The following is a 12,760-nucleotide window of genomic DNA, read 5'->3' as shown; positions in this document are numbered from 1 at the left end:
TAAGTAAGCTGTAAACTAATAGGAGATGACCTTCATGAGCACAAATATAATATTAAGTCAAAAGTTTAATACAACTTGAAAAATTTCATATAACTAGCAGCAGAAATGGAGAGAGTGACAATTTGATTTAAGTGGAAACAAAATGCAAAAATGACATAAATGTATGACTGTGAAGGATAGCCTGAAATTATATTAAAAGTCTGAAAGGATCAAATACTCCTTGTATCATAAAGACAATCACATTTCATTCCTTCCCTTACTGAAATAATTGTTCAGCAGGTAAATTCTTTTTCTTTAGCTTTCATATAAGAAATGAGCTGAGAAAAGAAAAGGACGAATGTAGAATATAAATTCAGCTGATGCTATTCTGTTGTAACAGTCTGTGCACCATTCCAAAGTGACTCAGTTCATAAAGCTTTAAGTCCTATGATAGTCTTAGCTGTTTCCCCAACTGATTTGAACTAGAAAGGCAGGCATGAGATTCTGAAATTTTACTTTTCCTTAGTGAGGTTTAGAAATACAGTATTTCCTCAAAGTTTGATCAGTAAGCCGTTCCATACTCAATTAAAACAAAAACTAAGAAAAAGGGGGAAAAAACCCCAAGGAACCCCAGAAATACATTCAGAGAGGGGGCTGATAGGGAGGGAAAGGGAGAGATCAACTTAGTGTCCCTCAAAAGCACAGATATTACAGTGAGAAAGATGCAAAGTCAGTTCAAGCAAAACTTCAGAGAACAAGTAGAACAAGCTATGTTTCACTATACAGCCAGTCCTTACTGCTGAGTAAAAATAAAATAATACACTTTCTGTAGTTTTATTTTACAGCAGAGAAAGGATACAAGTTTAATCATCTTTACCACAAAGCAGGTAGTTCTTTAAACCATGCCCTCAGTAGAAGATGTACTTAATAAAATCAGGCTGATTTTCAGGTAAATTTAAAACAAGGAAAAGCTCAGTACCTAAAACATACACAGTAATTTACAAATTAAAAATTCCAACTATTTTATTTAACAAAAATAGTATTAATAAACTCACAACACCCTATACATAACAAGTGTATATTAGGCCAAAATACTGAAGGCAATTTATAATCTCCTAGCCATATGCCCTAATGGGACAGACACACTGGACACTTTTTCTGGAGCTACAACATGCCTAAAACACTGAAAACTTAATGGAGCTCCATGGGAGATTACATGTCCTAAAGGAAGAGAGAATCACATTAAATAACGTAATTTAAAAGCAAGAATTATATTAGCTACCTTGGTTGTGATTTAGAGCTTACCAGTGTCTTCTCTGATTCAGTAACATGCAGGCCATTAATGCTGGATATGTACTTCTCAGCTAACCTAATATGATTATTTCAGAACCTGTTAACAATCAACAGTCAACAGTGCATAACCCAAATGAAATTAAGAAACTAAGAAGGACATTTAATAGCACAATATGATCTTATCAACCAGAAATCAACTTTATTCTAGCCCTTTTAGAAGAAAAGCAGAAAATAAAAGAGCTATAGAAAGACAAGGAAAAAGGACAGTAAAAAAGGAGTGAACATGGACAGGAAGAGGAGGGTTCTGCAGAAGAAGTGATGACACACAGAAAATGGAAAAGGGGGTATCAAAGGATAACAGATTTAGAGTATCAAATCTAGAGAGCATCTGAAGTCATACATTGGCATTAAATAAAAATATTTAAATGATGTCAATGTTTAGAGGAACATTCTCTCTCTCTCTCTCTTTTTTTTTAAAGTAATCTCTACCCCCAACACGGGGCTTGAACTCATGACCCCATGATCAAGAGTAACATGTTCCACCAACTGAGCCAGCCAGGGACTCCAGAATAACATTCTCATTGCATTAAAGATCAGTAGATAGTTTTTCAAGGACACTAAAATGTGTTCAATAGTAAAATAAATTTTATAGGACAATGACAGTATAGGAAAATAAGACAACAATATACTAAGGCCCAAATGTTATTCTTTTAATATAATTACACTTTTAAGTCAAATGTATAAATTTGGCTTATCTTTTTAAGTAACAGAATAATTCTAGTCATTCTGTGCTTTATCAAAGACATTTATGGTAGGCATTACTAGTTACTCCCTGAAATTCAGTTCTTCCTTTCTTAACATAATGTTCCCAATGTTTCTAAAGTAAAAACCTAATTTTCTCCTGGGGTGACAATGCACTCTGCCCCCAGCAATGGCCCATAAGCAGCGCAAGCCAATGCTGACAATTTTGTGCTTCTCTGCCAGATCCTTGCTTCCACAGTACTCCTGACAGCTGGGATGACCATGCGGCCCAGATCTGGTCAATAAGACAGAAAAACAGGTCTCCTGGAGCAGTTCTGAAGATTTGCCCTGCCTTTTGGCTGGCAGCTGACACTGCCCCATATTCACACGTCAAACATGGGCATGATGCCTAGTGGTGGGAGACCATGATGTGACCAGCAAAGGACACTAAGGATGACAGAATGGAAGAAAGACCTGAATCCTTATTGAACAGCTGAAACAATGTTAGCACCACCCACAACCAGACAAATCCCTATTTTTAAGCCATCGTTAGTCTGGCTTGGTGTCACAGCTCTCGCAGTCTCACCCAGCACCACATATATAAAAATACATGAGTCCCTAACAGTTCTTCAAAAAAAAAAAGAAGGAAAAACAAAAGAGAACAAAATCATACCACATTTGCTGCCACTGGAGGTGGCTATCATAGCAACTCACTACTTTGTAAATTGATAATAAAGGTGCAAAATTTAAATATTTACTGATCATTTTAAAAAGGAATTACAGTTCAGGGTAACCAAATTTCCTGAGTTGATGAGTGAAAGTTCTTCTTTACAAATGAATCACAGCTAATAAAAACAGAGGAATAACAAAAATAGAAATCACTTTCACATTCTCCAATGAAAAATATAAAATGATTTAGACAAAAATCATCAATAAATGTTAAAACTATCAGTAGAAAGAATGACAGGCAATTAAATATTCTCCAGGTGCCAAAATATCTGCCAATTCACAATGAATTAATTCAATGAAAGAAAAAATAACCCTTTTCAACAAAAGGTGCTCAAACGACCGCCTATTTCTATGGAAAAAATGAACCTTACACTTAACATAAAAATTAAACAATAAACTCATAAATTCTCAAAAAAACACAGGAAGAAAGATTTGCACCTTTAGGGTAGGCAGAAATTTTATGTAACATGCAAACAAAACCACAGATAAACCGGTCTGTCAAAACTAAAAAAATTTGCTCTTCAAAAAGATGATATCAAGTGGGGGGAAAAGGCAGCATTATTCTTTCTTTCTTTTTTCTAAATGCGTGGCTTGAATGCATCCTTGATCCTGAGATCAAGACCTGAGCTGAAATAAGACACTTAACTGACTGAGCCAATCAGGGACGCGAGCAGCATTATTCTTAATAGCTAAAAACCTGTAACTAATCTAATGTCCAACAACCTATAGATACATGAACGGTGACTATATCCACAGAATGGAATATTACTAAGCAAGAAGAGGATCACTTATGCATGCAACAACAAAGATGAACCTAAATAAAACAATGTGCTAAGTGAAAGAAACTAGATGTCTAAGAATACATGCTGTATGGTTCCACTTTTATGAAATTTTAGAGAAAGCCAGATCTATGGACATGGAGAGCAGATCAGGGATTGCCTGGGTTCAGCAGCGGGAGAAGGGACTGACTGCGAACAGGCATGAGGGAATGGTTTCATGGCGATAACAGTTTTCCCAAAATGTGTGTTGTGACATGGTTGCACAATTGTACAAATTGACTGAAATTCATCAAACTATACGCTAAATGAACGAATGTTATGGTATGTTAAATTACACCTCGATGACAATGCAAAAAGAAAAAAGGCAAGCCTTAGAAAATATTTACAATACACATATGTGACAAAAGATCTGTATCCAGAATACATTAAGAATTCTTACATTTCAGTAAGAAGAATAAAATAAACTCTTTAAATACCGATCAAAGACCTTTCATATTTAGCATATGGGAAAAGCTGGTCACATCAGCTATTAGGGGAAAGGCAAATTAAAACCACAATGAGAATCTACTACCTCCGAGACCTGTTCAAATGTCTAAAATTAAAAAAGACTCCCAACATCGAATTTGGTAAGGACCTGGAGAAACCCTAACCTACTCAGGTGAGAATGTGAAAAGATAGAGCCACTCTGGAAAACTGCTAGTTTCTTTAAAAAGTAAATAGACCATTCTTTGCAAAAACCCAACCATTCTTGCATTTCATACTTACCCAAGAGAAACGAAAACATATGCTGACACAGAGACTTGTACTTGGCCCATGGCAGCCTTATTTACATAGCCTCAATCTGGAAATAACCCCAGATGTCTGTCAATTAGTTAACAGATAAAAGTACTTCAACTAAAATGGAATACTAATCTGCAATAAAAAAGGACCAAGCCACCAAAGCATTCAACATGGATTGATCTCAAAATAATTATGATGGAGAAGAGACATGTTTCTTCATCATGTCTTCATCATGTCAGACATGTCTCGTGTTTCTCAGACATGAGAAACCACACTATGACTTTGGTTATATGAAACTGTAGAAAATGCAAACTAATCTTGAGTGACCCAAAGCGGTTACCTGGGTCTTTTCTTCTGAATTACAAAATAAAAATTTAAGTATTTGCTACTATAATAAAAAGCCAGCATTAGATTGTTTAAATTAAGTAAAAATCATTTAAATAAGAGTTGCCCAAATAAAAAGTTCTGAGTTTTTGAGAAACAGAAAATAATTACACAAATTTTAGACAAAGAACAGGGATAGATTCTATGTGAATATAATAAAAATTTAGTCAGTTATTGAAAAAATTATTCACAGGGCAGTATGAAAATGAAATGCCACTCAGTGATGCCAAAAGACCCTACGGCTGAAAGTAGACAGTTAATTAGACTGAATTAGAGTGAATCTACACTAGAAGATAGCAACAAAATTAAATCTAAAAACAAAGTAACCAATGTTACAGTAGGTTGTTCATGACAAGAAAATGTATCAAAGAATAAGAAAATAGCATGAATACAAAATGCAGAAACAAAAATAACAGTACCACTTTACATTTGGCATAAAACAAAAACACAGAGCAGTACCATATGATAACTGAAATGCTACAGAAGAGAATGGGGTTGTGGAGAGAAGGAAGAAAGAAAAATACTAAAACATACACGAAGAAGAAGATAAAATGATTTAAAGCAAGGATCAGTATACTTTTTCTTTAAAGGGCGCAAAAGTAAGTATATTTCAGGCTTTCCAGGACACATATGGTTTCCATTGCATGTTCTTCTTTGTTTTTTTTCAACCACTTAAAAATGCAAAAACAATTCTTAGTACTTGGGCCATAGCAAAATCCACAGTACCAACCCTTGATTTAGAGTGTTTAAATAAGAGTTTAAATTAATTTCCAAATTTAAGGATAAAATAGCAAGCACAAGCTAAATAATAAGACTAAACTTTGGGGAAAACATTTAGAGATCAGTATCTTTTTAAGTTCTATAACACCAGGTCAGTACAAATTAATAACACTACTATTATTAGTAACAACATATAACAACATATTAACTACAGAAGAGTAATTTTTAAAATTACTATTTACACATGTCATAAACCTTATTTAAATATAAATGTGCTCATGCAGATCTCTTTTTTTTTTAGTTTTTAAAAAAAGTTTTTTAAAGATTTTATTTATTCATTTGACAGACAGAGATCACAAGTAGGCAGAGAGGCAAGCAGAGAGAGAGGAAGGGAAGCAGGCTCCCTGCTGAGCAGAGAGCCCGATGCAGGGCTCAATGCAGGGCTCGATCCCAGGACCCGGATATCATGACCTGAGCTGAAGGCAGAGGCTTTAACCCACTGAGCCACCCAGGAGCACCCCCACCCCCGCCCCAGATCTCTATTAAATCTAAGGAAAGCTAACAGTGATAGGAGCAAACAGACAAATATTTGTGGTAGATGGGGGTAGTAATGACAAATTATCCACTGAATTTAGTAAAGGAAATACATGAAACATTTAGCTCTGGTTAACTTGAAGAGCTCTTACTATAATCATCCTTTCAAATTGCTTCTTTTCAAATTGAAGTATAATTGACATGCAACATTATATTAGTTCCAGGTGTACAACATAATGATATGATATTTGTGTATATTGCAAAATGATCATCATAAAGTCTAGGTAACATCATCACCATAGTTACAGATTTTTTTCCTGTGATAAGCACTTTTAAGGACTATCCTCTCAGCAGTACTATTGTATTAACTATAGTCACAATGTTGTATATTACATTCTCAAGACATTTATTCTTTACCTGGAAGTTTGTACCTTTAATACCCTTCATCCATAGCACCTACCCATCCTGAAGTTGTTTATTTTGGGTCAAAAAAAATGCTTTGGGAAAACTCAAAAAGTTAAAAATAGAATTACCATATGATCCAGCAATTCCACTACCAGGTATTTACCCAAAGAAAATGAGAACACTAATTCAAAAAGATATATGTACCCCTATGTTTACTGCAGCATTACTTATAATAGCCAAGATAGGGAAGCAACCTAACTGTCCACTGACAGATGAGCAGATAAAGAAAGTGTGGTGTATGCATACTGTTGAGTAGCCATAGAAAAGAATGAAATGTTGGGGTGCCTGGCTGGCTCAGTCAGTAGAGCATCCGACTCTTGATCTTGGGGTCATCAGTTCAAGCCCCAGGTTGGGCATAGAGCTTACTTAAAAAAATAAAATTAAAATTAAAAAAGCCAAAAGAATGAAGTCTTGCCATTTATGACAATATGAATGGACCTTGAGGGTATTAAGTTTAGTGAAATGTCAGACACAGAAAAACAAATACCATGAGATTTCACTTCTAAGTGGAACCTAAAACAAAAATAAAAACAGAAACAGACTCACAGGAAACAAACTGCTGGTAACCAAATGAGGGAGGGATTGAGGGGGCAGGCAAAATAGGTAAAGGATATTAAGAAGTACTAACTTGCAGTTATAAAATAATTAAGTCATGGGATGTAATGTACAGCATAGGAAGTACAGTCAATAACACTGTAAGAACTTTGTATGGTGACATTAAGTAGACTTACAGTGATCATTTTATAACATTTAAAAATATCTAATCACTATAATATAAACCTGAAACTAGGATATTGTATGTTAATTTACTTAAGTTTAAAAAATGAATAAAAAGAAGAATATTTCAACAAGAGTTGAAAAATTACTGAAACTCTGTATTTTGTAAATGGCAAAAAAACCCAAAACCAAAAAGTACCTTGGGACCAAATATACAAAAGGAGTTTATATAGATTCAAATGTTCTAGAATACATGAGACAAGCCAGGAAAACTTGCAGCAGCTAAAGACAGAAAGCTAGACCTTTAAAAGCAGATATCCAACTTCACAAATCAACTGACACCAAGTCTACTACTGGTGTTGGTTGGGCCAGCACAGAAGAAAAGCGATCACAAAAGAAGTACTGTATGCTGAACTACCATAAGTAGCTATAAAAGGAATTTTTTTTTCTTTGTTCAACTTTGCCAGGAAGTGTTTTTGAAGCTTAGGAAATGCTTAATTTCCACAGATCTTCAACACAACGCATTTAAATTGGTACCCTCTCTATGCTAGAAGCAAACTGAGAATTTTTAATTACAAAAGTAAAAAGGGTTCATAATATCATAGTCACTTACTGCGTGTTATGGAGACATTTATCTATTGAACTTCAGTTCTACAATGTCATCTCTTAGAAAGACTCTTGTCTAGACCTCACTGTCACAGTACTGTTAGTTGTCAACTGATAAGCACCAGAACCTTGGGCTCACTTGACCAAGGAGGTTTTCTGCCTCAGGGAAAAGACAGGTCCGTGGATATTTACTTCCTAGCACTGGCAACAATTACCACGAGGGAGATCACTGCTGAGTACTAAGCTCTGAAAGAACAGATCACATAGACCTTTGTCCTGATAACTTTTAAAGACAAGTGACTAAGTACATCATCTTCCCCCATCCTGGAAACTCCAGAAAGTCCTGCACTTGTTTACCGGGAAAGCTTATAATTCACAAGTTAAAGCTGTCTTTCTAATTAAAATGTCATCATTTCACTGTGGAGGCCTGGTATCTATGGTGATGCAGGAACTCATCCAGATCAAAATCTTTGTCACCTATTTTTGAAAGCTAGTTAGAGCTCGAGGTAATGAATCTGCTGCAATCCTGAAAATATCATAAGGTTCTCTCTTTCTTTGTCTGGCTTCTGTCAGAGAAAGATTCTGAGGATCAGTACAAAAGAGACAGAGAGAAATTGGAGAAAAGGAATTGCTGCGGATGGAAGCCATATCAAGCCCCATATCTGTGACAAAGATTCATTCTTCAAGTGAATTGAAGAATGTTTTTTCTAATGTGGTGATATGGTATGCTTCACCAGAAGATGCACTCCAAGTCATCAATCCTTCCAAACTCTTAATAAAGAAAATGGTAGTGATACCTCTACGAATCTTTTCCATATAGAAATAATACAGCCTTTGTGAGGTTAGTTTACTTTCATATTTTTTATGCAGGAAGAAACAAGAGCTCTTCAATATCTCAGTAGTCATTTAGCTTATGACTTCAAAAAGAGAAATTATGAAACACTATAGCAGAGATTTGGTGATACTACAAAGCCATTTAAAACCTACAACTGAAAATAGCACATTTATGCAATTAACCAGGAAAAAACAGTAATGATCAAAGAGAAATTATCTATATTTACTAAAATTTTGGTTTTGGAAAAAGAATGCCAAGAAAATAAACTTTCTTTTAATAAAGTTAAGATTTATAACTAACTGGCACTAAAAATGATAGCTATCAACTACACACTCAAAAAGAAATCACTATTTTTGAGAAGCCAAATTAATGTCAGAAGTTGATTATTAAATGCAAGTGATGATGTAACATTTTTCAAAAGTTCCTTATTTTTTTAAAAATTCTGTTCATGTTATGAGCCTATAAACTGATTAGTGTGCAGTATTTCATTATTGCATTAATACTTCAAATTAAAATGCTGTCATTCTTTTAGTCTATATTTACAATAAATATTAATAAAACATTTAACTATTTCCTTTTTTTTTTAAAGATTTTATTTATTTATTTGACAGACAGAGATCACAAGCAGGCAGAGAGGAAGGCGGGGGGTGGGGGGAAGCAGGCTCCCCGCTGAGCAGAGAGCCTGATGCGGGGCTTGATCCCAGGACCCTGGGATCATGACCTGAGCCGAAGGTAGAGGCTTCAACCCACTGAGCCACCCAGGCACCCCACATTTAACTATTTCAGTGACATCTAATAAATGGGAGAATGTGATTTGAGAATAAAATAGATGCAAGCTGCAGCATCTGTTTTAATGGGAAGTGGAAGGAGTATTTCAGGCCTAAAAGGAACATGAAAGCCCTAAAGAAGGAAGGAAAGTAGGCATGTGAAAAACGAAAAGCAAGCCTGTGAGCCTGAAAAGCAGAGAACACAGGGGAAACTGGCATCAAATATGCATGTGTAAATGCTGATGAGAAGGAAAAGAACACAAGACAGAGCATAAAACAGAAAGGAGAATGTGGAAATACAACGAGATAAGGTTCCTAATACACTGGGGCCCCGAGCACAGGCAGCGTGAGAGGTCCGTGTACAAAGTAGAAATTAAGAGTATCTGCTCAGGGTTAACTGGAGTGTGTGGCAAAGCGGGCAAGGTTGATGGAAATACTAACTGCAAAGAATAGGGGGGAAAAAAGTTGGCCAGAGAAACATAAAAATTCTGAGGAATACTAAAGAACTGGTTTAGATTAGTCATCACATGGAGACTTCCCAAAGAAATTTTTATGGTATAAAAATTCTTCTCAACATAAATTACTTTGCAGATTGTCAAATAATTTAAAATATGATTATTTAACAAAATTAGAATAAAGTGCTTGGTCTTATTTAAGAAAGGTGGAAAGTTGGCATTCCCAGACCATGATTCTACCACCTGCTAGCTGTGTAATCTTCAGCTAATTTCTTAACCTTTCCAGGGCTTTGTTTCCTTAAGTATAAAAAGTGGATAATTATATCTTCCTCACATATTTGTTCCTACGACTGAAATAACAAATGTATAGTGACTAACCACAAATCCTGGCAAAGAACTGCATTCAATAAAGGTTAGTTTCTTTTTTAATTCCTGAACTGCCTGCTGACCCAGCCGGATGACACCTCTGTCTTGCTGCTTTCTAAGAGGTAAGGCAAAAGGTTCCCATATAGACTCCTTCCACCTTGTCTCCCAAGAAGCATTATTTCAGTAGCATCATTACTGTTGACGGTTTAATGTCAGTTCTGCAAAGGCAGAAAGCGGACATCGTGAAAATAACCCAGAGGACTCAGGTCTGAGAGAGACAGACACACGTGACTAAATTCATTAATAAATGTCATAAACATGAATATTAATTTATATACGACAAATACTGTAGAAATTGTAAAATGAACCAGAATGTTAATACTGGCAGATTGGTACACTTTTCTTTCTTTAGGAAAATTATGTAGAAGCCCAATTATTCTCAGGTTGGTTACTTTATAGACTCTAAATGAGACAAATGAATTGGATAATGCTGACTAATGAACGACAAACTTTGCTAATATAACCCAGACAGCCTAGAACAGAGATAATATTTCCATCTACTAAGCAGAAACTACCCTCCTTCAAACCACACTGAGACATACAAAATTATAGCTCCCTGTTGACTGTTCTCAGATCCATGCAGATCATCCCACATCTACCCGTGAAGACACATATTATTTTTATTTTTTTTCTTCTTTATCTAACTTAATCTCACTGATTAGACATGGGCCATTAGCTAAATAATGACAGTTATCTACTTGAATAATCTTTTCATTAACTTTATACAATTCAAATTTTTAACACTATTAATGTTTAAGGATACTAATTTCTTACAGGTTTATCAGTTCTACTTTAAATTTAATATGATTTAAAAACTGAAGCAGGGCACCTGGGTGGCTCAGTGGGTTAAGCCGCTGCCTTCTGCTCGGGTCATGATCTCGGGGTCCTGGGATTGAGTCCCACATCGGGCTCTCTGTTCAGCAGGGAGCCTGCTTCCCTTCCTTTCTCTCTTCCTGCCTCTCTGCCTACTTCTGATCTCTCTCTGTCAAATAAATAAATAAAAATAAATCTTTAAAAAAAAAATAAAAACTGAAGCAAAGTCAAATTTGACAACTGTTAAAAGGTACCCCAAAACAAAAACATATCTAAAATTGAATTTAGTTAGGAAAAATTATCCTAGAAAATATTTCCCCACTTTAGATATGTAAGAACACGGTAAAAAATAAGTCTTTAAAAGTAACCATTCCTTTGCACCATATTAAAATCACCCACCCCTACTGAAAAATGGTATTTTTTTTTTTAAAGATTTTATTTATTTATTTGACAGAGAGAGATCACAAGTAGGCAGAGAGGCAGGCAGGGAGAGAGGAGGAAGCAGGCTCCCTGCTGAGCAGAGAGCCCGATGTGGGACTCGATCCCAGGACCCTGAGATCATGACCTGAGCCGAAGGCAGCGGCTTAACCCACTGAGCCACCCAGGTGCCCGAAAAATGGTATTTTAAACAAACTTTAGTAATGCTTCTTTTCTACCATTTTTGGCTTCATTCCCATGACTCTGAAATGTAATAAAATACTAAGGATTGCATAGATTAAAGATATAAGCATATATGTACATACATACATAGCAATATATACTTCACAGGAAAAATTTTAAATAGTATTACATAAAGTTTGAAATCTGTGAGGTAGTGATAAGATGGACATTGGATGAATATAAAAGGCTTGGGATCCTTCACTTTCTGAAATGTTAATTGCTACCCTTCTCACAACTAAATGAAATGGGTCAACTTTCTACAGAAATATTCATCTTAATTCAAAGTTGACATGGAATTCCTTGAATATTTCTCTGAAATTATCTTCTCTAATTTGATGTAGGTGAGTATCTTTTTTTTTTTTTTAACAGTATAAGCAGTTTACTTTCACAGTGAGACCTAAAGTCAGAAAATCAGTAGCAGGTAAAACTCAGCTCCAGTATTCTAAGTTGGGATACTGGTTACCTTCGGGAAAGAAGGACAGCAGTGACTATGAGAGGGAGTGAAGAGAACCCAGGAGGGCTGGGAGTTTCCCATTTCTTATATATATATATATTTTTAAAGATTTTATTTATTTATTTGTCAGAGAGAGAGTGAGTGAGAGCGAGCACAGGTAGACAGAGTGGAAGGAAGAGTCAGAGGGAGAAGCAGGCTCCCTGCGGAGCAAGGAGCCCGATGTGGGACTCGATCCCAGGACGCTGGGATCATGACCTGAGCCGAAGGCAGCTGCTTAACCAACTGAGCTACCCAGGCGTCCCGGGAGTTTCCCATTTCTTGACTGGGGCTTGATTTTACAGATGTGTTCACATGGTGGTATTTCACTCTACATGCATGTGTGTGTGTGGTATTTCATTCCATATGTACTTATCATCCATTCACTTTTCATTATGTAAATAATAATCAATGTCAAAAGTTTATTTTAAACAGTGATACTCAGTTATGCTTTTTAAATTTTAACCATGAAGAATCAGAAGTCAAACAAGTACCTTCCTGATTTAGAGACTACTTAGAGAATAAAATATTTGTAAAATTATTTTTGTTCAGTACAAATACACAAAATACAACACCTAGTTTAAAGG

At 35.5% G+C, this 12,760-nt stretch overlaps 1 protein-coding gene across 2 annotated transcripts in view; it reads right to left on the bottom strand.

The window, feature by feature from the left end:
- Positions 1-12,760, bottom strand: part of COG5 (component of oligomeric golgi complex 5) — a 295,721-nt gene that overhangs the window by 151,115 nt on the left and 131,846 nt on the right. The gene's annotated exons all lie outside the window — the stretch shown is intronic.

Source organism: Mustela putorius, unplaced genomic scaffold (genome assembly GCF_011764305.1).
Source record: "Mustela putorius furo isolate JIRA1106 unplaced genomic scaffold, ASM1176430v1.1 tig00003845_pilon_pilon_pilon, whole genome shotgun sequence".
NCBI lineage: Eukaryota > Metazoa > Chordata > Mammalia > Carnivora > Mustelidae > Mustela > Mustela putorius.
This window is presented reverse-complemented; position numbering and strand designations above follow the sequence as displayed.